Genomic DNA, 25,431 nt, shown 5'->3' with positions numbered 1-25,431 from the left:
GTCTGAAGAAGAAGAAGAAGAAGAAGAAGAAGAAGAAGACGGAAAAAAATATATATAAAAAGAAAAAGAGAGAGAGAGAGAGAGACTGACTTAGTGAGCGAGTGAGTGAGAGAGTGAGAGTGAGTGAGAGTGAATGAGTGAGTGAGTGATTGAGTGAGTGAGTGAGTGAGTGAGAACAAATGAGTTAAAGCAAGTGAGTGAGAGAGATCGAATGAATGAAAGTCTGAATGACAGAAAGAAAAAAGGATGAAGAAAGAAGCATGAAGAAAAAAAAATGTATATGGAGTTGCTGACATGAGTGCAATCTACAAAGCCGTTGAGGCTGATCCTCATGGGAGGATTATTGCACCAGGACCCTTAGCACTTTTAAAATGCCATTCAATGCCACGGGCTAGATGTAAACTGCAGATGACCATGTTGTGGTAGTTACCATGGATACCCAAGTGATGTGTGAGCTAACACATAGGCCCAACAGATTCCAAGAAGGCCAGAATCACCAGCGGCACCACCATCGATTGTCAGGTCACCCGGATTCAGCAAATACCAGAGTCCAAAATGATGCAGGTTTATACTGTTAATTTTCAGTTTATCGTTACAGTTGGTGTTATTCCATGTCGGAAGGGACGCAGCTACAGCCAGTGGGGTAACTAGAGACAGGCAGGCAGCTATGTGCAACAAAGGTAGGCGTGTTGTTTTCATATGCAGATCTGAAATATTGTCTTATATGCAAGAGGAGGAGTGATGGGGGTTCAGGCAAAAGCCAGGCTATGGATTGCATTGCTAAATGCTCCATCAGAGTGCAATGGTCGCCTGTCCTTTTTTTAAGTGATGATGTGGGTTTAGCCTGTGCTGTATGTATGTATGGGTGGCTGACTGCCACCCACCCAGAAAGTGTATGGGAGGCTGGTTGGCTGCCAGCCTTCCTTCCATTCCTATGAGTAATGTGAGTGCTCATGAAGGGGACATGGTTGGGTCCACCCCTTTCCCGGTTATCCCCTCTAGGCCTTTTGGCTTAGATCAAGTGTAAAAAAAGAAAGGATCTTGCGACAGATCGCATCCTGAGGCACGTTTTTTTTTGTGTGAATACTTGCACTTGGGTGACTTGTGAGCACATACTGATACATACGTTCCCTATCTGGGGACCATAAATTAAATGGATTTTTGAGAAAGGGAGCTGATTTGGAAGCTTGCTTCTGTCGCCCTATGCATTGACCCGATGTGGCAGTATCTTCGGGTAGTGAACAGTGCACCACCCCATTCCAGTGTTAAACAAGAAAGATTCTCATTTAATCCTCCGTGGGTGAGAATTTGAGTTTGAGAATTGGAGACCAAAATGATGAGTTGCACTGACTGGTTTATGAACGTCTATTCATTTAGCGTTTTAATGACCATGTTTGCACACTGATTGGTGTAAAAAAATAAAATAAAACTAAATAATAATAATCTAGCACACCTGTGCAGGTTTGACATGACATGACAGGTAGCTGTCTTGTGGGTGGTGCTGAATCCTGTTAAATGACATGAGGGTCTCATGCCTATACACAAGGGTGTGTCATTGCTGTTGCTTGACCATGCATTGGTTTCTGTGGTCAGTGAATGATAAAAACAAAATTTACCATCCATTGATGGATGGGAAATCCGCCATGAGGCATTTGTTTTTAGAAACTGCTGCTCACAACCAATGTTGCAATGGAGTGTCTCCATCTGCTGGTGGTATTGGAAAGGCATTAGTGCTATGACAGGGTCTGAAGAAGAAGAAGAAGAAGAAGAAGAAGAAGAAGACGGAAAAAAATATATATAAAAAGAAAAAGAGAGAGAGAGAGAGAGAGACTGACTTAGTGAGCGAGTGAGTGAGAGAGTGAGAGTGAGTGAGAGTGAATGAGTGAGTGAGTGATTGAGTGAGTGAGTGAGTGAGTGAGAACAAATGAGTTAAAGCAAGTGAGTGAGAGAGATCGAATGAATGAAAGTCTGAATGACAGAAAGAAAAAAGGATGAAGAAAGAAGCATGAAGAAAAAAAAATGTATATGGAGTTGCTGACATGAGTGCAATCTACAAAGCCGTTGAGGCTGATCCTCATGGGAGGATTATTGCACCAGGACCCTTAGCACTTTTAAAATGCCATTCAATGCCACGGGCTAGATGTAAACTGCAGATGACCATGTTGTGGTAGTTACCATGGATACCCAAGTGATGTGTGAGCTAACACATAGGCCCAACAGATTCCAAGAAGGCCAGAATCACCAGCGGCACCACCATCGATTGTCAGGTCACCCGGATTCAGCAAATACCAGAGTCCAAAATGATGCAGGTTTATACTGTTAATTTTCAGTTTATCGTTACAGTTGGTGTTATTCCATGTCGGAAGGGACGCAGCTACAGCCAGTGGGGTAACTAGAGACAGGCAGGCAGCTATGTGCAACAAAGGTAGGCGTGTTGTTTTCATATGCAGATCTGAAATATTGTCTTATATGCAAGAGGAGGAGTGATGGGGGTTCAGGCAAAAGCCAGGCTATGGATTGCATTGCTAAATGCTCCATCAGAGTGCAATGGTCGCCTGTCCTTTTTTTAAGTGATGATGTGGGTTTAGCCTGTGCTGTATGTATGTATGGGTGGCTGACTGCCACCCACCCAGAAAGTGTATGGGAGGCTGGTTGGCTGCCAGCCTTCCTTCCATTCCTATGAGTAATGTGAGTGCTCATGAAGGGGACATGGTTGGGTCCACCCCTTTCCCGGTTATCCCCTCTAGGCCTTTTGGCTTAGATCAAGTGTAAAAAAAGAAAGGATCTTGCGACAGATCGCATCCTGAGGCACGTTTTTTTTTGTGTGAATACTTGCACTTGGGTGACTTGTGAGCACATACTGATACATACGTTCCCTATCTGGGGACCATAAATTAAATGGATTTTTGAGAAAGGGAGCTGATTTGGAAGCTTGCTTCTGTCGCCCTATGCATTGACCCGATGTGGCAGTATCTTCGGGTAGTGAACAGTGCACCACCCCATTCCAGTGTTAAACAAGAAAGATTCTCATTTAATCCTCCGTGGGTGAGAATTTGAGTTTGAGAATTGGAGACCAAAATGATGAGTTGCACTGACTGGTTTATGAACGTCTATTCATTTAGCGTTTTAATGACCATGTTTGCACACTGATTGGTGTAAAAAAATAAAATAAAACTAAATAATAATAATCTAGCACACCTGTGCAGGTTTGACATGACATGACAGGTAGCTGTCTTGTGGGTGGTGCTGAATCCTGTTAAATGACATGAGGGTCTCATGCCTATACACAAGGGTGTGTCATTGCTGTTGCTTGACCATGCATTGGTTTCTGTGGTCAGTGAATGATAAAAACAAAATTTACCATCCATTGATGGATGGGAAATCCGCCATGAGGCATTTGTTTTTAGAAACTGCTGCTCACAACCAATGTTGCAATGGAGTGTCTCCATCTGCTGGTGGTATTGGAAAGGCATTAGTGCTATGACAGGGTCTGATGAAGAAGAAGAAGAAGAAGAAGAAGAAGAAGAAGAAGACGGAAAAAAATATATATAAAAAGAAAAAGAGAGAGAGAGAGAGAGACTGACTTAGTGAGCGAGTGAGTGAGAGAGTGAGAGTGAGTGAGAGTGAATGAGTGAGTGAGTGATTGAGTGAGTGAGTGAGTGAGTGAGTGAGAACAAATGAGTTAAAGCAAGTGAGTGAGAGAGATCGAATGAATGAAAGTCTGAATGACAGAAAGAAAAAAGGATGAAGAAAGAAGCATGAAGAAAAAAAAATGTATATGGAGTTGCTGACATGAGTGCAATCTACAAAGCCGTTGAGGCTGATCCTCATGGGAGGATTATTGCACCAGGACCCTTAGCACTTTTAACCCCTTAAGGACGCAGGACGTAAATGTACGTCCTGGTGAGGTGGTACTTAACGCACCAGGACGTACATTTACGTCCTAAGCATAACCGCGGGCATCGGAGCGATGCCCGTGTCATGCGCGGCTGATCCCGGCTGCTAATCGCAGCCAGGGACCCGCCGGCAATGGCCGACGCCCGCGATCTCGCGGGCGTCCGCCATTAACCCCTCAGGTGCCGGGATCAATACAGATCCCGGCATCTGCGGGAGTTCGCGATTAAAATGAACGATCGGATCGCCCGCAGCGCTGCTGCGGGGATCCGATCATTCATAACGCCGGACGGAGGTCCCCTCACCTTCCTCCGTGCGGCTCCCGGCGTCTCCTGCTCTGGTCTGTGATCGAGCAGACCAGAGCAGGAGATGACCGATAATACTGATCTGTTCTATGTCCTATACATAGAACAGATCAGTATTAGCAATCATGGTATTGCTATGAATAGTCCCCTATGGGGACTATTCAAGTGTAAAAAAAAATGTAAAAAAATGTAAAAGTAAAAGTAAAAAAAAAGTGAAAAATCCCCTCCCCCAATAAAAAAGTAAAACGTCCGTTTTTTCCTATTTTACCCCCAAAAAGCGTAAAAAACATTTTTTATAGACATATTTGGTATCGCCGCGTGCGTAAATGTCCGAACTATTAAAATAAAATGTTAATGATCCCGTACGGTGAACGGCGTGAACGAAAAAAATTTTAAAAAGTCCAAAATTCCTACTTTTTTAATACATTTTATTAAAAAAAAAATTATAAAAAATGTATTAAAAGTTTTTTATATACAAATGTAGTATCAAAAAAAAGTACATATCATGGCGCATAAAATGAGCCCCCATACCGCCGCTTATACTGAAAAATAAAAAAGTTATAGGTCATCAAAATAAAGGGATTATAAACGTACTAATTTGGTTAAAAAGTTTGTGATTTTTTTTAAGCGCAACAATAATATAAAAGTATATAATAATGGGTATCATTTTAATCGTATTGACCCTCAGAATAAAGAACACATGTCATTTTTACCAGAAATTGTACGGCGTGAAAACAAAACCTTCCAAAATTAGCAAAATTGCGTTTTTCGTTTTAATTTCCCCACAAAAATAGTGTTTTTTGGTTGCGCCATACATTTTATGATATAATGAGTGATGTCATTACAAAGGACAACTGGTCACGCAAAAAATAAGCCCTCATACTAGTCTGTGGATGAAAATATAAAAGAGTTATGATTTTTAGAAGGCGAGGAGGAAAAAATGAAAACGTAAAAATTAAATTGTCTGAGTCCTTAAGGCCAAAATGGGCTGAGTCCTTAAGGGGTTAAAATGCCATTCAATGCCACGGGCTAGATGTAAACTGCAGATGACCATGTTGTGGTAGTTACCATGGATACCCAAGTGATGTGTGAGCTAACACATAGGCCCAACAGATTCCAAGAAGGCCAGAATCACCAGCGGCACCACCATCGATTGTCAGGTCACCCGGATTCAGCAAATACCAGAGTCCAAAATGATGCAGGTTTATACTGTTAATTTTCAGTTTATCGTTACAGTTGGTGTTATTCCATGTCGGAAGGGACGCAGCTACAGCCAGTGGGGTAACTAGAGACAGGCAGGCAGCTATGTGCAACAAAGGTAGGCGTGTTGTTTTCATATGCAGATCTGAAATATTGTCTTATATGCAAGAGGAGGAGTGATGGGGGTTCAGGCAAAAGCCAGGCTATGGATTGCATTGCTAAATGCTCCATCAGAGTGCAATGGTCGCCTGTCCTTTTTTTAAGTGATGATGTGGGTTTAGCCTGTGCTGTATGTATGTATGGGTGGCTGACTGCCACCCACCCAGAAAGTGTATGGGAGGCTGGTTGGCTGCCAGCCTTCCTTCCATTCCTATGAGTAATGTGAGTGCTCATGAAGGGGACATGGTTGGGTCCACCCCTTTCCCGGTTATCCCCTCTAGGCCTTTTGGCTTAGATCAAGTGTAAAAAAAGAAAGGATCTTGCGACAGATCGCATCCTGAGGCACGTTTTTTTTTGTGTGAATACTTGCACTTGGGTGACTTGTGAGCACATACTGATACATACGTTCCCTATCTGGGGACCATAAATTAAATGGATTTTTGAGAAAGGGAGCTGATTTGGAAGCTTGCTTCTGTCGCCCTATGCATTGACCCGATGTGGCAGTATCTTCGGGTAGTGAACAGTGCACCACCCCATTCCAGTGTTAAACAAGAAAGATTCTCATTTAATCCTCCGTGGGTGAGAATTTGAGTTTGAGAATTGGAGACCAAAATGATGAGTTGCACTGACTGGTTTATGAACGTCTATTCATTTAGCGTTTTAATGACCATGTTTGCACACTGATTGGTGTAAAAAAATAAAATAAAACTAAATAATAATAATCTAGCACACCTGTGCAGGTTTGACATGACATGACAGGTAGCTGTCTTGTGGGTGGTGCTGAATCCTGTTAAATGACATGAGGGTCTCATGCCTATACACAAGGGTGTGTCATTGCTGTTGCTTGACCATGCATTGGTTTCTGTGGTCAGTGAATGATAAAAACAAAATTTACCATCCATTGATGGATGGGAAATCCGCCATGAGGCATTTGTTTTTAGAAACTGCTGCTCACAACCAATGTTGCAATGGAGTGTCTCCATCTGCTGGTGGTATTGGAAAGGCATTAGTGCTATGACAGGGTCTGAAGAAGAAGAAGAAGAAGAAGAAGAAGAAGAAGAAGAAGAAGAAGACGGAAAAAAATATATATAAAAAGAAAAAGAGAGAGAGAGAGACTGACTTAGTGAGCGAGTGAGTGAGAGAGTGAGAGTGAGTGAGAGTGAATGAGTGAGTGAGTGATTGAGTGAGTGAGTGAGTGAGTGAGAACAAATGAGTTAAAGCAAGTGAGTGAGAGAGATCGAATGAATGAAAGTCTGAATGACAGAAAGAAAAAAGGATGAAGAAAGAAGCATGAAGAAAAAAAAATGTATATGGAGTTGCTGACATGAGTGCAATCTACAAAGCCGTTGAGGCTGATCCTCATGGGAGGATTATTGCACCAGGACCCTTAGCACTTTTAAAATGCCATTCAATGCCACGGGCTAGATGTAAACTGCAGATGACCATGTTGTGGTAGTTACCATGGATACCCAAGTGATGTGTGAGCTAACACATAGGCCCAACAGATTCCAAGAAGGCCAGAATCACCAGCGGCACCACCATCGATTGTCAGGTCACCCGGATTCAGCAAATACCAGAGTCCAAAATGATGCAGGTTTATACTGTTAATTTTCAGTTTATCGTTACAGTTGGTGTTATTCCATGTCGGAAGGGACGCAGCTACAGCCAGTGGGGTAACTAGAGACAGGCAGGCAGCTATGTGCAACAAAGGTAGGCGTGTTGTTTTCATATGCAGATCTGAAATATTGTCTTATATGCAAGAGGAGGAGTGATGGGGGTTCAGGCAAAAGCCAGGCTATGGATTGCATTGCTAAATGCTCCATCAGAGTGCAATGGTCGCCTGTCCTTTTTTTAAGTGATGATGTGGGTTTAGCCTGTGCTGTATGTATGTATGGGTGGCTGACTGCCACCCACCCAGAAAGTGTATGGGAGGCTGGTTGGCTGCCAGCCTTCCTTCCATTCCTATGAGTAATGTGAGTGCTCATGAAGGGGACATGGTTGGGTCCACCCCTTTCCCGGTTATCCCCTCTAGGCCTTTTGGCTTAGATCAAGTGTAAAAAAAGAAAGGATCTTGCGACAGATCGCATCCTGAGGCACGTTTTTTTTTGTGTGAATACTTGCACTTGGGTGACTTGTGAGCACATACTGATACATACGTTCCCTATCTGGGGACCATAAATTAAATGGATTTTTGAGAAAGGGAGCTGATTTGGAAGCTTGCTTCTGTCGCCCTATGCATTGACCCGATGTGGCAGTATCTTCGGGTAGTGAACAGTGCACCACCCCATTCCAGTGTTAAACAAGAAAGATTCTCATTTAATCCTCCGTGGGTGAGAATTTGAGTTTGAGAATTGGAGACCAAAATGATGAGTTGCACTGACTGGTTTATGAACGTCTATTCATTTAGCGTTTTAATGACCATGTTTGCACACTGATTGGTGTAAAAAAATAAAATAAAACTAAATAATAATAATCTAGCACACCTGTGCAGGTTTGACATGACATGACAGGTAGCTGTCTTGTGGGTGGTGCTGAATCCTGTTAAATGACATGAGGGTCTCATGCCTATACACAAGGGTGTGTCATTGCTGTTGCTTGACCATGCATTGGTTTCTGTGGTCAGTGAATGATAAAAACAAAATTTACCATCCATTGATGGATGGGAAATCCGCCATGAGGCATTTGTTTTTAGAAACTGCTGCTCACAACCAATGTTGCAATGGAGTGTCTCCATCTGCTGGTGGTATTGGAAAGGCATTAGTGCTATGACAGGGTCTGAAGAAGAAGAAGAAGAAGAAGAAGAAGAAGAAGAAGAAGAAGACGGAAAAAAATATATATAAAAAGAAAAAGAGAGAGAGAGAGAGAGACTGACTTAGTGAGCGAGTGAGTGAGAGAGTGAGAGTGAGTGAGAGTGAATGAGTGAGTGAGTGATTGAGTGAGTGAGTGAGTGAGTGAGTGAGAACAAATGAGTTAAAGCAAGTGAGTGAGAGAGATCGAATGAATGAAAGTCTGAATGACAGAAAGAAAAAAGGATGAAGAAAGAAGCATGAAGAAAAAAAAATGTATATGGAGTTGCTGACATGAGTGCAATCTACAAAGCCGTTGAGGCTGATCCTCATGGGAGGATTATTGCACCAGGACCCTTAGCACTTTTAAAATGCCATTCAATGCCACGGGCTAGATGTAAACTGCAGATGACCATGTTGTGGTAGTTACCATGGATACCCAAGTGATGTGTGAGCTAACACATAGGCCCAACAGATTCCAAGAAGGCCAGAATCACCAGCGGCACCACCATCGATTGTCAGGTCACCCGGATTCAGCAAATACCAGAGTCCAAAATGATGCAGGTTTATACTGTTAATTTTCAGTTTATCGTTACAGTTGGTGTTATTCCATGTCGGAAGGGACGCAGCTACAGCCAGTGGGGTAACTAGAGACAGGCAGGCAGCTATGTGCAACAAAGGTAGGCGTGTTGTTTTCATATGCAGATCTGAAATATTGTCTTATATGCAAGAGGAGGAGTGATGGGGGTTCAGGCAAAAGCCAGGCTATGGATTGCATTGCTAAATGCTCCATCAGAGTGCAATGGTCGCCTGTCCTTTTTTTAAGTGATGATGTGGGTTTAGCCTGTGCTGTATGTATGTATGGGTGGCTGACTGCCACCCACCCAGAAAGTGTATGGGAGGCTGGTTGGCTGCCAGCCTTCCTTCCATTCCTATGAGTAATGTGAGTGCTCATGAAGGGGACATGGTTGGGTCCACCCCTTTCCCGGTTATCCCCTCTAGGCCTTTTGGCTTAGATCAAGTGTAAAAAAAGAAAGGATCTTGCGACAGATCGCATCCTGAGGCACGTTTTTTTTTGTGTGAATACTTGCACTTGGGTGACTTGTGAGCACATACTGATACATACGTTCCCTATCTGGGGACCATAAATTAAATGGATTTTTGAGAAAGGGAGCTGATTTGGAAGCTTGCTTCTGTCGCCCTATGCATTGACCCGATGTGGCAGTATCTTCGGGTAGTGAACAGTGCACCACCCCATTCCAGTGTTAAACAAGAAAGATTCTCATTTAATCCTCCGTGGGTGAGAATTTGAGTTTGAGAATTGGAGACCAAAATGATGAGTTGCACTGACTGGTTTATGAACGTCTATTCATTTAGCGTTTTAATGACCATGTTTGCACACTGATTGGTGTAAAAAAATAAAATAAAACTAAATAATAATAATCTAGCACACCTGTGCAGGTTTGACATGACATGACAGGTAGCTGTCTTGTGGGTGGTGCTGAATCCTGTTAAATGACATGAGGGTCTCATGCCTATACACAAGGGTGTGTCATTGCTGTTGCTTGACCATGCATTGGTTTCTGTGGTCAGTGAATGATAAAAACAAAATTTACCATCCATTGATGGATGGGAAATCCGCCATGAGGCATTTGTTTTTAGAAACTGCTGCTCACAACCAATGTTGCAATGGAGTGTCTCCATCTGCTGGTGGTATTGGAAAGGCATTAGTGCTATGACAGGGTCTGAAGAAGAAGAAGAAGAAGAAGAAGAAGAAGAAGAAGAAGAAGACGGAAAAAAATATATATAAAAAGAAAAAGAGAGAGAGAGAGAGAGACTGACTTAGTGAGCGAGTGAGTGAGAGAGTGAGAGTGAGTGAGAGTGAATGAGTGAGTGAGTGATTGAGTGAGTGAGTGAGTGAGTGAGAACAAATGAGTTAAAGCAAGTGAGTGAGAGAGATCGAATGAATGAAAGTCTGAATGACAGAAAGAAAAAAGGATGAAGAAAGAAGCATGAAGAAAAAAAAATGTATATGGAGTTGCTGACATGAGTGCAATCTACAAAGCCGTTGAGGCTGATCCTCATGGGAGGATTATTGCACCAGGACCCTTAGCACTTTTAAAATGCCATTCAATGCCACGGGCTAGATGTAAACTGCAGATGACCATGTTGTGGTAGTTACCATGGATACCCAAGTGATGTGTGAGCTAACACATAGGCCCAACAGATTCCAAGAAGGCCAGAATCACCAGCGGCACCACCATCGATTGTCAGGTCACCCGGATTCAGCAAATACCAGAGTCCAAAATGATGCAGGTTTATACTGTTAATTTTCAGTTTATCGTTACAGTTGGTGTTATTCCATGTCAGAAGGGACGCAGCTACAGCCAGTGGGGTAACTAGAGACAGGCAGGCAGCTATGTGCAACAAAGGTAGGCGTGTTGTTTTCATATGCAGATCTGAAATATTGTCTTATATGCAAGAGGAGGAGTGATGGGGGTTCAGGCAAAAGCCAGGCTATGGATTGCATTGCTAAATGCTCCATCAGAGTGCAATGGTCGCCTGTCCTTTTTTTAAGTGATGATGTGGGTTTAGCCTGTGCTGTATGTATGTATGGGTGGCTGACTGCCACCCACCCAGAAAGTGTATGGGAGGCTGGTTGGCTGCCAGCCTTCCTTCCATTCCTATGAGTAATGTGAGTGCTCATGAAGGGGACATGGTTGGGTCCACCCCTTTCCCGGTTATCCCCTCTAGGCCTTTTGGCTTAGATCAAGTGTAAAAAAAGAAAGGATCTTGCGACAGATCGCATCCTGAGGCACGTTTTTTTTTGTGTGAATACTTGCACTTGGGTGACTTGTGAGCACATACTGATACATACGTTCCCTATCTGGGGACCATAAATTAAATGGATTTTTGAGAAAGGGAGCTGATTTGGAAGCTTGCTTCTGTCGCCCTATGCATTGACCCGATGTGGCAGTATCTTCGGGTAGTGAACAGTGCACCACCCCATTCCAGTGTTAAACAAGAAAGATTCTCATTTAATCCTCCGTGGGTGAGAATTTGAGTTTGAGAATTGGAGACCAAAATGATGAGTTGCACTGACTGGTTTATGAACGTCTATTCATTTAGCGTTTTAATGACCATGTTTGCACACTGATTGGTGTAAAAAAATAAAATAAAACTAAATAATAATAATCTAGCACACCTGTGCAGGTTTGACATGACATGACAGGTAGCTGTCTTGTGGGTGGTGCTGAATCCTGTTAAATGACATGAGGGTCTCATGCCTATACACAAGGGTGTGTCATTGCTGTTGCTTGACCATGCATTGGTTTCTGTGGTCAGTGAATGATAAAAACAAAATTTACCATCCATTGATGGATGGGAAATCCGCCATGAGGCATTTGTTTTTAGAAACTGCTGCTCACAACCAATGTTGCAATGGAGTGTCTCCATCTGCTGGTGGTATTGGAAAGGCATTAGTGCTATGACAGGGTCTGAAGAAGAAGAAGAAGAAGAAGAAGAAGAAGAAGAAGACGGAAAAAAATATATATAAAAAGAAAAAGAGAGAGAGAGAGAGAGACTGACTTAGTGAGCGAGTGAGTGAGAGAGTGAGAGTGAGTGAGAGTGAATGAGTGAGTGAGTGATTGAGTGAGTGAGTGAGTGAGTGAGAACAAATGAGTTAAAGCAAGTGAGTGAGAGAGATCGAATGAATGAAAGTCTGAATGACAGAAAGAAAAAAGGATGAAGAAAGAAGCATGAAGAAAAAAAAATGTATATGGAGTTGCTGACATGAGTGCAATCTACAAAGCCGTTGAGGCTGATCCTCATGGGAGGATTATTGCACCAGGACCCTTAGCACTTTTAAAATGCCATTCAATGCCACGGGCTAGATGTAAACTGCAGATGACCATGTTGTGGTAGTTACCATGGATACCCAAGTGATGTGTGAGCTAACACATAGGCCCAACAGATTCCAAGAAGGCCAGAATCACCAGCGGCACCACCATCGATTGTCAGGTCACCCGGATTCAGCAAATACCAGAGTCCAAAATGATGCAGGTTTATACTGTTAATTTTCAGTTTATCGTTACAGTTGGTGTTATTCCATGTCGGAAGGGACGCAGCTACAGCCAGTGGGGTAACTAGAGACAGGCAGGCAGCTATGTGCAACAAAGGTAGGCGTGTTGTTTTCATATGCAGATCTGAAATATTGTCTTATATGCAAGAGGAGGAGTGATGGGGGTTCAGGCAAAAGCCAGGCTATGGATTGCATTGCTAAATGCTCCATCAGAGTGCAATGGTCGCCTGTCCTTTTTTTAAGTGATGATGTGGGTTTAGCCTGTGCTGTATGTATGTATGGGTGGCTGACTGCCACCCACCCAGAAAGTGTATGGGAGGCTGGTTGGCTGCCAGCCTTCCTTCCATTCCTATGAGTAATGTGAGTGCTCATGAAGGGGACATGGTTGGGTCCACCCCTTTCCCGGTTATCCCCTCTAGGCCTTTTGGCTTAGATCAAGTGTAAAAAAAGAAAGGATCTTGCGACAGATCGCATCCTGAGGCACGTTTTTTTTTGTGTGAATACTTGCACTTGGGTGACTTGTGAGCACATACTGATACATACGTTCCCTATCTGGGGACCATAAATTAAATGGATTTTTGAGAAAGGGAGCTGATTTGGAAGCTTGCTTCTGTCGCCCTATGCATTGACCCGATGTGGCAGTATCTTCGGGTAGTGAACAGTGCACCACCCCATTCCAGTGTTAAACAAGAAAGATTCTCATTTAATCCTCCGTGGGTGAGAATTTGAGTTTGAGAATTGGAGACCAAAATGATGAGTTGCACTGACTGGTTTATGAACGTCTATTCATTTAGCGTTTTAATGACCATGTTTGCACACTGATTGGTGTAAAAAAATAAAATAAAACTAAATAATAATAATCTAGCACACCTGTGCAGGTTTGACATGACATGACAGGTAGCTGTCTTGTGGGTGGTGCTGAATCCTGTTAAATGACATGAGGGTCTCATGCCTATACACAAGGGTGTGTCATTGCTGTTGCTTGACCATGCATTGGTTTCTGTGGTCAGTGAATGATAAAAACAAAATTTACCATCCATTGATGGATGGGAAATCCGCCATGAGGCATTTGTTTTTAGAAACTGCTGCTCACAACCAATGTTGCAATGGAGTGTCTCCATCTGCTGGTGGTATTGGAAAGGCATTAGTGCTATGACAGGGTCTGAAGAAGAAGAAGAAGAAGAAGAAGAAGAAGAAGAAGAAGAAGAAGACGGAAAAAAATATATATAAAAAGAAAAAGAGAGAGAGAGAGAGAGACTGACTTAGTGAGCGAGTGAGTGAGAGAGTGAGAGTGAGTGAGAGTGAATGAGTGAGTGAGTGATTGAGTGAGTGAGTGAGTGAGTGAGAACAAATGAGTTAAAGCAAGTGAGTGAGAGAGATCGAATGAATGAAAGTCTGAATGACAGAAAGAAAAAAGGATGAAGAAAGAAGCATGAAGAAAAAAAAATGTATATGGAGTTGCTGACATGAGTGCAATCTACAAAGCCGTTGAGGCTGATCCTCATGGGAGGATTATTGCACCAGGACCCTTAGCACTTTTAAAATGCCATTCAATGCCACGGGCTAGATGTAAACTGCAGATGACCATGTTGTGGTAGTTACCATGGATACCCAAGTGATGTGTGAGCTAACACATAGGCCCAACAGATTCCAAGAAGGCCAGAATCACCAGCGGCACCACCATCGATTGTCAGGTCACCCGGATTCAGCAAATACCAGAGTCCAAAATGATGCAGGTTTATACTGTTAATTTTCAGTTTATCGTTACAGTTGGTGTTATTCCATGTCAGAAGGGACGCAGCTACAGCCAGTGGGGTAACTAGAGACAGGCAGGCAGCTATGTGCAACAAAGGTAGGCGTGTTGTTTTCATATGCAGATCTGAAATATTGTCTTATATGCAAGAGGAGGAGTGATGGGGGTTCAGGCAAAAGCCAGGCTATGGATTGCATTGCTAAATGCTCCATCAGAGTGCAATGGTCGCCTGTCCTTTTTTTAAGTGATGATGTGGGTTTAGCCTGTGCTGTATGTATGTATGGGTGGCTGACTGCCACCCACCCAGAAAGTGTATGGGAGGCTGGTTGGCTGCCAGCCTTCCTTCCATTCCTATGAGTAATGTGAGTGCTCATGAAGGGGACATGGTTGGGTCCACCCCTTTCCCGGTTATCCCCTCTAGGCCTTTTGGCTTAGATCAAGTGTAAAAAAAGAAAGGATCTTGCGACAGATCGCATCCTGAGGCACGTTTTTTTTTGTGTGAATACTTGCACTTGGGTGACTTGTGAGCACATACTGATACATACGTTCCCTATCTGGGGACCATAAATTAAATGGATTTTTGAGAAAGGGAGCTGATTTGGAAGCTTGCTTCTGTCGCCCTATGCATTGACCCGATGTGGCAGTATCTTCGGGTAGTGAACAGTGCACCACCCCATTCCAGTGTTAAACAAGAAAGATTCTCATTTAATCCTCCGTGGGTGAGAATTTGAGTTTGAGAATTGGAGACCAAAATGATGAGTTGCACTGACTGGTTTATGAACGTCTATTCATTTAGCGTTTTAATGACCATGTTTGCACACTGATTGGTGTAAAAAAATAAAATAAAACTAAATAATAATAATCTAGCACACCTGTGCAGGTTTGACATGACATGACAGGTAGCTGTCTTGTGGGTGGTGCTGAATCCTGTTAAATGACATGAGGGTCTCATGCCTATACACAAGGGTGTGTCATTGCTGTTGCTTGACCATGCATTGGTTTCTGTGGTCAGTGAATGATAAAAACAAAATTTACCATCCATTGATGGATGGGAAATCCGCCATGAGGCATTTGTTTTTAGAAACTGCTGCTCACAACCAATGTTGCAATGGAGTGTCTCCATCTGCTGGTGGTATTGGAAAGGCATTAGTGCTATGACAGGGTCTGAAGAAGAAGAAGAAGAAGAAGAAGAAGACGGAAAAAAATATATATAAAAAGAAAAAGAGAGAGAGAGAGAGAGACTGACTTAGTGAGCGAGTGAGTGAGAGAGTGAGAGTGAGTGAGAGTGAATGAGTGAGTGAGTGATTGAGTGAGTGAGTGAGTGAGTGAGAACAAATGAGTTAAAGCAAGTGAGTGAGAGAGATCGAATGAATGAAAGTCTGAATGACAGAAAGAAAAAAGGATGAAGAAAGAAGCATGAAGAAAAAAAAATGTATATGGAGTTGCTGACATGAGTGCAATCTACAAAGCCGTTGAGGCTGATCCTCATGGGAGGATTATTGCACCAGGACCCTTAGCACTTTTAAAATGCCATTCAATGCCACGGGCTAGATGTAAACTGCAGATGACCATGTTGTGGTAGTTACCATGGATACCCAAGTGATGTGTGAGCTAACACATAGGCCCAACAGATTCCAAGAAGGCCAGAATCACCAGCGGCACCACCATCGATTGTCAGGTCACCCGGATTCAGCAAATACCAGAGTCCAAAATGATGCAGGTTTATACTGTTAATTTTCAGTTTATCGTTACAGTTGGTGTTATTCCATGTCGGAAGGGACGCAGCTACAGCCAGTGGGGTAACTAGAGACAGGCAGGCAGCTATGTGCAACAAAGGTAGGCGTGTTGTTTTCATATGCAGATCTGAAATATTGTCTTATATGCAAGAGGAGGAGTGATGGGGGTTCAGGCAAAAGCCAGGCTATGGATTGCATTGCTAAATGCTCCATCAGAGTGCAATGGTCGCCTGTCCTTTTTTTAAGTGATGATGTGGGTTTAGCCTGTGCTGTATGTATGTATGGGTGGCTGACTGCCACCCACCCAGAAAGTGTATGGGAGGCTGGTTGGCTGCCAGCCTTCCTTCCATTCCTATGAGTAATGTGAGTGCTCATGAAGGGGACATGGTTGGGTCCACCCCTTTCCCGGTTATCCCCTCTAGGCCTTTTGGCTTAGATCAAGTGTAAAAAAAGAAAGGATCTTGCGACAGATCGCATCCTGAGGCACGTTTTTTTTTGTGTGAATACTTGCACTTGGGTGACTTGTGAGCACATACTGATACATACGTTCCCTATCTGGGGACCATAAATTAAATGGATTTTTGAGAAAGGGAGCTGATTTGGAAGCTTGCTTCTGTCGCCCTATGCATTGACCCGATGTGGCAGTATCTTCGGGTAGTGAACAGTGCACCACCCCATTCCAGTGTTAAACAAGAAAGATTCTCATTTAATCCTCCGTGGGTGAGAATTTGAGTTTGAGAATTGGAGACCAAAATGATGAGTTGCACTGACTGGTTTATGAACGTCTATTCATTTAGCGTTTTAATGACCATGTTTGCACACTGATTGGTGTAAAAAAATAAAATAAAACTAAATAATAATAATCTAGCACACCTGTGCAGGTTTGACATGACATGACAGGTAGCTGTCTTGTGGGTGGTGCTGAATCCTGTTAAATGACATGAGGGTCTCATGCCTATACACAAGGGTGTGTCATTGCTGTTGCTTGACCATCGATTGGTTTCTGTGGTCAGTGAATGATAAAAACAAAATTTACCATCCATTGATGGATGGGAAATCCGCCATGAGGCATTTGTTTTTAGAAACTGCTGCTCACAACCAATGTTGCAATGGAGTGTCTCCATCTGCTGGTGGTATTGGAAAGGCATTAGTGCTATGACAGGGTCTGAAGAAGAAGAAGAAGAAGAAGAAGAAGACGGAAAAAAATATATATAAAAAGAAAAGAGAGAGAGAGAGAGAGAGACTGACTTAGTGAGCGAGTGAGTGAGAGAGTGAGAGTGAGTGAGAGTGAATGAGTGAGTGAGTGATTGAGTGAGTGAGTGAGTGAGTGAGAACAAATGAGTTAAAGCAAGTGAGTGAGAGAGATCGAATGAATGAAAGTCTGAATGACAGAAAGAAAAAAGGATGAAGAAAGAAGCATGAAGAAAAAAAAATGTATATGGAGTTGCTGACATGAGTGCAATCTACAAAGCCGTTGAGGCTGATCCTCATGGGAGGATTATTGCACCAGGACCCTTAGCACTTTTAAAATGCCATTCAATGCCACGGGCTAGATGTAAACTGCAGATGACCATGTTGTGGTAGTTACCATGGATACCCAAGTGATGTGTGAGCTAACACATAGGCCCAACAGATTCCAAGAAGGCCAGAATCACCAGCGGCACCACCATCGATTGTCAGGTCACCCGGATTCAGCAAATACCAGAGTCCAAAATGATGCAGGTTTATACTGTTAATTTTCAGTTTATCGTTACAGTTGGTGTTATTCCATGTCGGAAGGGACGCAGCTACAGCCAGTGGGGTAACTAGAGACAGGCAGGCAGCTATGTGCAACAAAGGTAGGCGTGTTGTTTTCATATGCAGATCTGAAATATTGTCTTATATGCAAGAGGAGGAGTGATGGGGGTTCAGGCAAAAGCCAGGCTATGGATTGCATTGCTAAATGCTCCATCAGAGTGCAATGGTCGCCTGTCCTTTTTTTAAGTGATGATGTGGGTTTAGCCTGTGCTGTATGTATGTATGGGTGGCTGACTGCCACCCACCCAGAAAGTGTATGGGAGGCTGGTTGGCTGCCAGCCTTCCTTCCATTCCTATGAGTAATGTGAGTGCTCATGAAGGGGACATGGTTGGGTCCACCCCTTTCCCGGTTATCCCCTCTAGGCCTTTTGGCTTAGATCAAGTGTAAAAAAAGAAAGGATCTTGCGACAGATCGCATCCTGAGGCACGTTTTTTTTTGTGTGAATACTTGCACTTGGGTGACTTGTGAGCACATACTGATACATACGTTCCCTATCTGGGGACCATAAATTAAATGGATTTTTGAGAAAGGGAGCTGATTTGGAAGCTTGCTTCTGTCGCCCTATGCATTGACCCGATGTGGCAGTATCTTCGGGTAGTGAACAGTGCACCACCCCATTCCAGTGTTAAACAAGAAAGATTCTCATTTAATCCTCCGTGGGTGAGAATTTGAGTTTGAGAATTGGAGACCAAAATGATGAGTTGCACTGACTGGTTTATGAACGTCTATTCATTTAGCGTTTTAATGACCATGTTTGCACACTGATTGGTGTAAAAAAATAAAATAAAACTAAATAATAATAATCTAGCACACCTGTGCAGGTTTGACATGACATGACAGGTAGCTGTCTTGTGGGTGGTGCTGAATCCTGTTAAATGACATGAGGGTCTCATGCCTATACACAAGGGTGTGTCATTGCTGTTGCTTGACCATGCATTGGTTTCTGTGGTCAGTGAATGATAAAAACAAAATTTACCATCCATTGATGGATGGGAAATCCGCCATGAGGCATTTGTTTTTAGAAACTGCTGCTCACAACCAATGTTGCAATGGAGTGTCTCCATCTGCTGGTGGTATTGGAAAGGCATTAGTGCTATGACAGGGTCTGAAGAAGAAGAAGAAGAAGAAGAAGAAGAAGAAGAAGAAGAAGAAGAAGACGGAAAAAAATATATATAAAAAGAAAAAGAGAGAGAGAGAGAGAGACTGACTTAGTGAGCGAGTGAGTGAGAGAGTGAGAGTGAGTGAGAGTGAATGAGTGAGTGAGTGATTGAGTGAGTGAGTGAGTGAGTGAGAACAAATGAGTTAAAGCAAGTGAGTGAGAGAGATCGAATGAATGAAAGTCTGAATGACAGAAAGAAAAAAGGATGAAGAAAGAAGCATGAAGAAAAAAAAATGTATATGGAGTTGCTGACATGAGTGCAATCTACAAAGCCGTTGAGGCTGATCCTCATGGGAGGATTATTGCACCAGGACCCTTAGCACTTTTAAAATGCCATTCAATGCCACGGGCTAGGTGTAAACTGCAGATGACCATGTTGTGGTAGTTACCATGGATACCCAAGTGATGTGTGAGCTAACACATAGGCCCAACAGATTCCAAGAAGGCCAGAATCACCAGCGGCACCACCATCGATTGTCAGGTCACCCGGATTCAGCAAATACCAGAGTCCAAAATGATGCAGGTTTATACTGTTAATTTTCAGTTTATCGTTACAGTTGGTGTTATTCCATGTCAGAAGGGACGCAGCTACAGCCAGTGGGGTAACTAGAGACAGGCAGGCAGCTATGTGCAACAAAGGTAGGCGTGTTGTTTTCATATGCAGATCTGAAATATTGTCTTATATGCAAGAGGAGGAGTGATGGGGGTTCAGGCAAAAGCCAGGCTATGGATTGCATTGCTAAATGCTCCATCAGAGTGCAATGGTCGCCTGTCCTTTTTTTAAGTGATGATGTGGGTTTAGCCTGTGCTGTATGTATGTATGGGTGGCTGACTGCCACCCACCCAGAAAGTGTATGGGAGGCTGGTTGGCTGCCAGCCTTCCTTCCATTCCTATGAGTAATGTGAGTGCTCATGAAGGGGACATGGTTGGGTCCACCCCTTTCCCGGTTATCCCCTCTAGGCCTTTTGGCTTAGATCAAGTGTAAAAAAAGAAAGGATCTTGCGACAGATCGCATCCTGAGGCACGTTTTTTTTTGTGTGAATACTTGCACTTGGGTGACTTGTGAGCACATACTGATACATACGTTCCCTATCTGGGGACCATAAATTAAATGGATTTTTGAGAAAGGGAGCTGATTTGGAAGCCTGCTTCTGTCGCCCTATGCATTGACCCGATGTGGCAGTATCTTCGGGTAGTGAACAGTGCACCACCCCATTCCAGTGTTAAACAAGAAAGATTCTCATTTAATCCTCCGTGGGTGAGAATTTGAGTTTGAGAATTGGAGACCAAAATGATGAGTTGCACTGACTGGTTTATGAACGTCTATTCATTTAGCGTTTTAATGACCATGTTTGCACACTGATTGGTGTAAAAAAATAAAATAAAACTAAATAATAATAATCTAGCACACCTGTGCAGGTTTGACATGACATGACAGGTAGCTGTCTTGTGGGTGGTGCTGAATCCTGTTAAATGACATGAGGGTCTCATGCCTATACACAAGGGTGTGTCATTGCTGTTGCTTGACCATGCATTGGTTTCTGTGGTCAGTGAATGATAAAAACAAAATTTACCATCCATTGATGGATGGGAAATCCGCCATGAGGCATTTGTTTTTAGAAACTGCTGCTCACAACCAATGTTGCAATGGAGTGTCTCCATCTGCTGGTGGTATTGGAAAGGCATTAGTGCTATGACAGGGTCTGAAGAAGAAGAAGAAGAAGAAGAAGAAGAAGAAGAAGAAGAAGAAGACGGAAAAAAATATATATAAAAAGAAAAAGAGAGAGAGAGACTGACTTAGTGAGCGAGTGAGTGAGAGAGTGAGAGTGAGTGAGAGTGAATGAGTGAGTGAGTGATTGAGTGAGTGAGTGAGTGAGAACAAATGAGTTAAAGCAAGTGAGTGAGAGAGATCGAATGAATGAAAGTCTGAATGACAGAAAGAAAAAAGGATGAAGAAAGAAGCATGAAGAAAAAAAAATGTATATGGAGTTGCTGACATGAGTGCAATCTACAAAGCCGTTGAGGCTGATCCTCATGGGAGGATTATTGCACCAGGACCCTTAGCACTTTTAAAATGCCATTCAATGCCACGGGCTAGATGTAAACTGCAGATGACCATGTTGTGGTAGTTACCATGGATACCCAAGTGATGTGTGAGCTAACACATAGGCCCAACAGATTCCAAGAAGGCCAGAATCACCAGCGGCACCACCATCGATTGTCAGGTCACCCGGATTCAGCAAATACCAGAGTCCAAAATGATGCAGGTTTATATTGTTAATTTTCAGTTTATCGTTACAGTTGGTGTTATTCCATGTCGGAAGGGACGCAGCTACAGCCAGTGGGGTAACTAGAGACAGGCAGGCAGCTATGTGCAACAAAGGTAGGCGTGTTGTTTTCATATGCAGATCTGAAATATTGTCTTATATGCAAGAGGAGGAGTGATGGGGGTTCAGGCAAAAGCCAGGCTATGGATTGCATTGCTAAATGCTCCATCAGAGTGCAATGGTCGCCTGTCCTTTTTTTAAGTGATGATGTGGGTTTAGCCTGTGCTGTATGTATGTATGGGTGGCTGACTGCCACCCACCCAGAAAGTGTATGGGAGGCTGGTTGGCTGCCAGCCTTCCTTCCATTCCTATGAGTAATGTGAGTGCTCATGAAGGGGACATGGTTGGGTCCACCCCTTTCCCGGTTATCCCCTCTAGGCCTTTTGGCTTAGATCAAGTGTAAAAAAAGAAAGGATCTTGCGACAGATCGCATCCTGAGGCACGTTTTTTTTTGTGTGAATACTTGCACTTGGGTGACTTGTGAGCACATACTGATACATACGTTCCCTATCTGGGGACCATAAATTAAATGGATTTTTGAGAAAGGGAGCTGATTTGGAAGCTTGCTTCTGTCGCCCTATGCATTGACCCGATGTGGCAGTATCTTCGGGTAGTGAACAGTGCACCACCCCATTCCAGTGTTAAACAAGAAAGATTCTCATTTAATCCTCCGTGGGTGAGAATTTGAGTTTGAGAATTGGAGACCAAAATGATGAGTTGCACTGACTGGTTTATGAACGTCTATTCATTTAGCGTTTTAATGACCATGTTTGCACACTGATTGGTGTAAAAAAATAAAATAAAACTAAATAATAATAATCTAGCACACCTGTGCAGGTTTGACATGACATGACAGGTAGCTGTCTTGTGGGTGGTGCTGAATCCTGTTAAATGACATGAGGGTCTCATGCCTATACACAAGGGTGTGTCATTGCTGTTGCTTGACCATGCATTGGTTTCTGTGGTCAGTGAATGATAAAAACAAAATTTACCATCCATTGATGGATGGGAAATCCGCCATGAGGCATTTGTTTTTAGAAACTGCTGCTCACAACCAATGTTGCAATGGAGTGTCTCCATCTGCTGGTGGTATTGGAAAGTCATTAGTGCTATGACAGGGTCTGAAGAAGAAGAAGAAGAAGAAGAAGAAGAAGAAGACGGAAAAAAATATATATAAAAAGAAAAAGAGAGAGAGAGAGAGAGACTGACTTAGTGAGCGAGTGAGTGAGAGAGTGAGAGTGAGTGAGAGTGAATGAGTGAGTGAGTGATTGAGTGAGTGAGTGAGTGAGTGAGTGAGAACAAATGAGTTAAAGCAAGTGAGTGAGAGAGATCGAATGAATGAAAGTCTGAATGACAGAAAGAAAAAAGGATGAAGAAAGAAGCATGAAGAAAAAAAAATGTATATGGAGTTGCTGACATGAGTGCAATCTACAAAGCCGTTGAGGCTGATCCTCATGGGAGGATTATTGCACCAGGACCCTTAGCACTTTTAAAATGCCATTCAATGCCACGGGCTAGATGTAAACTGCAGATGACCATGTTGTGGTAGTTACCATGGATACCCAAGTGATGTGTGAGCTAACACATAGGCCCAACAGATTCCAAGAAGGCCAGAATCACCAGCGGCACCACCATCGATTGTCAGGTCACCCGGATTCAGCAAATACCAGAGTCCAAAATGATGCAGGTTTATACTGTTAATTTTCAGTTTATCGTTACAGTTGGTGTTATTCCATGTCGGAAGGGACGCAGCTACAGCCAGTGGGGTAACTAGAGACAGGCAGGCAGCTATGTGCAACAAAGGTAGGCGTGTTGTTTTCATATGCAGATCTGAAATATTGTCTTATATGCAAGAGGAGGAGTGATGGGGGTTCAGGCAAAAGCCAGGCTATGGATTGCATTGCTAAATGCTCCATCAGAGTGCAATGGTCGCCTGTCCTTTTTTTAAGTGATGATGTGGGTTTAGCCTGTGCTGTATGTATGTATGGGTGGCTGACTGCCACCCACCCAGAAAGTGTATGGGAGGCTGGTTGGCTGCCAGCCTTCCTTCCATTCCTATGAGTAATGTGAGTGCTCATGAAGGGGACATGGTTGGGTCCACCCCTTTCCCGGTTATCCCCTCTAGGCCTTTTGGCTTAGATCAAGTGTAAAAAAAGAAAGGATCTTGCGACAGATCGCATCCTGAGGCACGTTTTTTTTTGTGTGAATACTTGCACTTGGGTGACTTGTGAGCACATACTGATACATACGTTCCCTATCTGGGGACCATAAATTAAATGGATTTTTGAGAAAGGGAGCTGATTTGGAAGCTTGCTTCTGTCGCCCTATGCATTGACCCGATGTGGCAGTATCTTCGGGTAGTGAACAGTGCACCACCCCATTCCAGTGTTAAACAAGAAAGATTCTCATTTAATCCTCCGTGGGTGAGAATTTGAGTTTGAGAATTGGAGACCAAAATGATGAGTTGCACTGACTGGTTTATGAACGTCTATTCATTTAGCGTTTTAATGACCATGTTTGCACACTGATTGGTGTAAAAAAATAAAATAAAACTAAATAATAATAATCTAGCACACCTGTGCAGGTTTGACATGACATGACAGGTAGCTGTCTTGTGGGTGGTGCTGAATCCTGTTAAATGACATGAGGGTCTCATGCCTATACACAAGGGTGTGTCATTGCTGTTGCTTGACCATGCATTGGTTTCTGTGGTCAGTGAATGATAAAAACAAAATTTACCATCCATTGATGGATGGGAAATCCGCCATGAGGCATTTGTTTTTAGAAACTGCTGCTCACAACCAATGTTGCAATGGAGTGTCTCCATCTGCTGGTGGTATTGGAAAGGCATTAGTGCTATGACAGGGTCTGAAGAAGAAGAAGAAGAAGAAGAAGAAGAAGAAGAAGACGGAAAAAAATATATATAAAAAGAAAAAGAGAGAGAGAGAGAGAGACTGACTTAGTGAGCGAGTGAGTGAGAGAGTGAGAGTGAGTGAGAGTGAATGAGTGAGTGAGTGATTGAGTGAGTGAGTGAGTGAGAACAAATGAGTTAAAGCAAGTGAGTGAGAGAGATCGAATGAATGAAAGTCTGAATGACAGAAAGAAAAAAGGATGAAGAAAGAAGCATGAAGAAAAAAAAATGTATATGGAGTTGCTGACATGAGTGCAATCTACAAAGCCGTTGAGGCTGATCCTCATGGGAGGATTATTGCACCAGGACCCTTAGCACTTTTAAAATGCCATTCAATGCCACGGGCTAGATGTAAACTGCAGATGACCATGTTGTGGTAGTTACCATGGATACCCAAGTGATGTGTGAGCTAACACATAGGCCCAACAGATTCCAAGAAGGCCAGAATCACCAGCGGCACCACCATCGATTGTCAGGTCACCCGGATTCAGCAAATACCAGAGTCCAAAATGATGCAGGTTTATACTGTTAATTTTCAGTTTATCGTTACAGTTGGTGTTATTCCATGTCGGAAGGGACGCAGCTACAGCCAGTGGGGTAACTAGAGACAGGCAGGCAGCTATGTGCAACAAAGGTAGGCGTGTTGTTTTCATATGCAGATCTGAAATATTGTCTTATATGCAAGAGGAGGAGTGATGGGGGTTCAGGCAAAAGCCAGGCTATGGATTGCATTGCTAAATGCTCCATCAGAGTGCAATGGTCGCCTGTCCTTTTTTTAAGTGATGATGTGGGTTTAGCCTGTGCTGTATGTATGTATGGGTGGCTGACTGCCACCCACCCAGAAAGTGTATGGGAGGCTGGTTGGCTGCCAGCCTTCCTTCCATTCCTATGAGTAATGTGAGTGCTCATGAAGGGGACATGGTTGGGTCCACCCCTTTCCCGGTTATCCCCTCTAGGCCTTTTGGCTTAGATCAAGTGTAAAAAAAGAAAGGATCTTGCGACAGATCGCATCCTGAGGCACGTTTTTTTTTGTGTGAATACTTGCACTTGGGTGACTTGTGAGCACATACTGATACATACGTTCCCTATCTGGGGACCATAAATTAAATGGATTTTTGAGAAAGGGAGCTGATTTGGAAGCTTGCTTCTTTCGCCCTATGCATTGACCCGATGTGGCAGTATCTTCGGGTAGTGAACAGTGCACCACCCCATTCCAGTGTTAAACAAGAAAGATTCTCATTTAATCCTCCGTGGGTGAGAATTTGAGTTTGAGAATTGGAGACCAAAATGATGAGTTGCACTGACTGGTTTATGAACGTCT

General features: G+C 43.2%; 14 pseudogenes; all 14 read left to right on the top strand.

Annotated features, from left to right (window-relative positions):
- Positions 1–991: 991 nt before the first annotated feature.
- LOC130343813 (U2 spliceosomal RNA) lies at positions 992–1,255 on the top strand (annotated as a pseudogene).
- Positions 1,256–2,736: 1,481 nt separating this feature from the next.
- Positions 2,737–3,000, top strand: LOC130343812 (U2 spliceosomal RNA; annotated as a pseudogene).
- A 2,828-nt stretch (positions 3,001–5,828) lies between these two features.
- LOC130343811 (U2 spliceosomal RNA) lies at positions 5,829–6,092 on the top strand (annotated as a pseudogene).
- A 1,487-nt stretch (positions 6,093–7,579) lies between these two features.
- Positions 7,580–7,843, top strand: LOC130343810 (U2 spliceosomal RNA; annotated as a pseudogene).
- A 1,492-nt stretch (positions 7,844–9,335) lies between these two features.
- On the top strand, positions 9,336–9,599 carry LOC130343809 (U2 spliceosomal RNA; annotated as a pseudogene).
- A 1,488-nt stretch (positions 9,600–11,087) lies between these two features.
- On the top strand, positions 11,088–11,351 carry LOC130343808 (U2 spliceosomal RNA; annotated as a pseudogene).
- Positions 11,352–12,833: 1,482 nt separating this feature from the next.
- LOC130343807 (U2 spliceosomal RNA) lies at positions 12,834–13,097 on the top strand (annotated as a pseudogene).
- A 1,491-nt stretch (positions 13,098–14,588) lies between these two features.
- Positions 14,589–14,852, top strand: LOC130343805 (U2 spliceosomal RNA; annotated as a pseudogene).
- Positions 14,853–16,325: 1,473 nt separating this feature from the next.
- Positions 16,326–16,589, top strand: LOC130343804 (U2 spliceosomal RNA; annotated as a pseudogene).
- Positions 16,590–18,063: 1,474 nt separating this feature from the next.
- On the top strand, positions 18,064–18,327 carry LOC130343802 (U2 spliceosomal RNA; annotated as a pseudogene).
- Positions 18,328–19,821: 1,494 nt separating this feature from the next.
- LOC130343782 (U2 spliceosomal RNA) lies at positions 19,822–20,085 on the top strand (annotated as a pseudogene).
- A 1,481-nt stretch (positions 20,086–21,566) lies between these two features.
- Positions 21,567–21,830, top strand: LOC130343801 (U2 spliceosomal RNA; annotated as a pseudogene).
- A 1,483-nt stretch (positions 21,831–23,313) lies between these two features.
- On the top strand, positions 23,314–23,577 carry LOC130343800 (U2 spliceosomal RNA; annotated as a pseudogene).
- A 1,478-nt stretch (positions 23,578–25,055) lies between these two features.
- On the top strand, positions 25,056–25,319 carry LOC130343791 (U2 spliceosomal RNA; annotated as a pseudogene).
- The last annotated feature ends 112 nt before the right edge of the window (positions 25,320–25,431 follow it).

The sequence above is a fragment of the Hyla sarda genome, unplaced genomic scaffold, assembly GCF_029499605.1.
Source record: "Hyla sarda isolate aHylSar1 unplaced genomic scaffold, aHylSar1.hap1 scaffold_689, whole genome shotgun sequence".
Lineage (NCBI taxonomy): Eukaryota > Metazoa > Chordata > Amphibia > Anura > Hylidae > Hyla > Hyla sarda.
The sequence above is the reverse complement of the archived record's forward strand: the minus strand, read 5'-3'. Positions and strand labels throughout refer to the sequence as shown.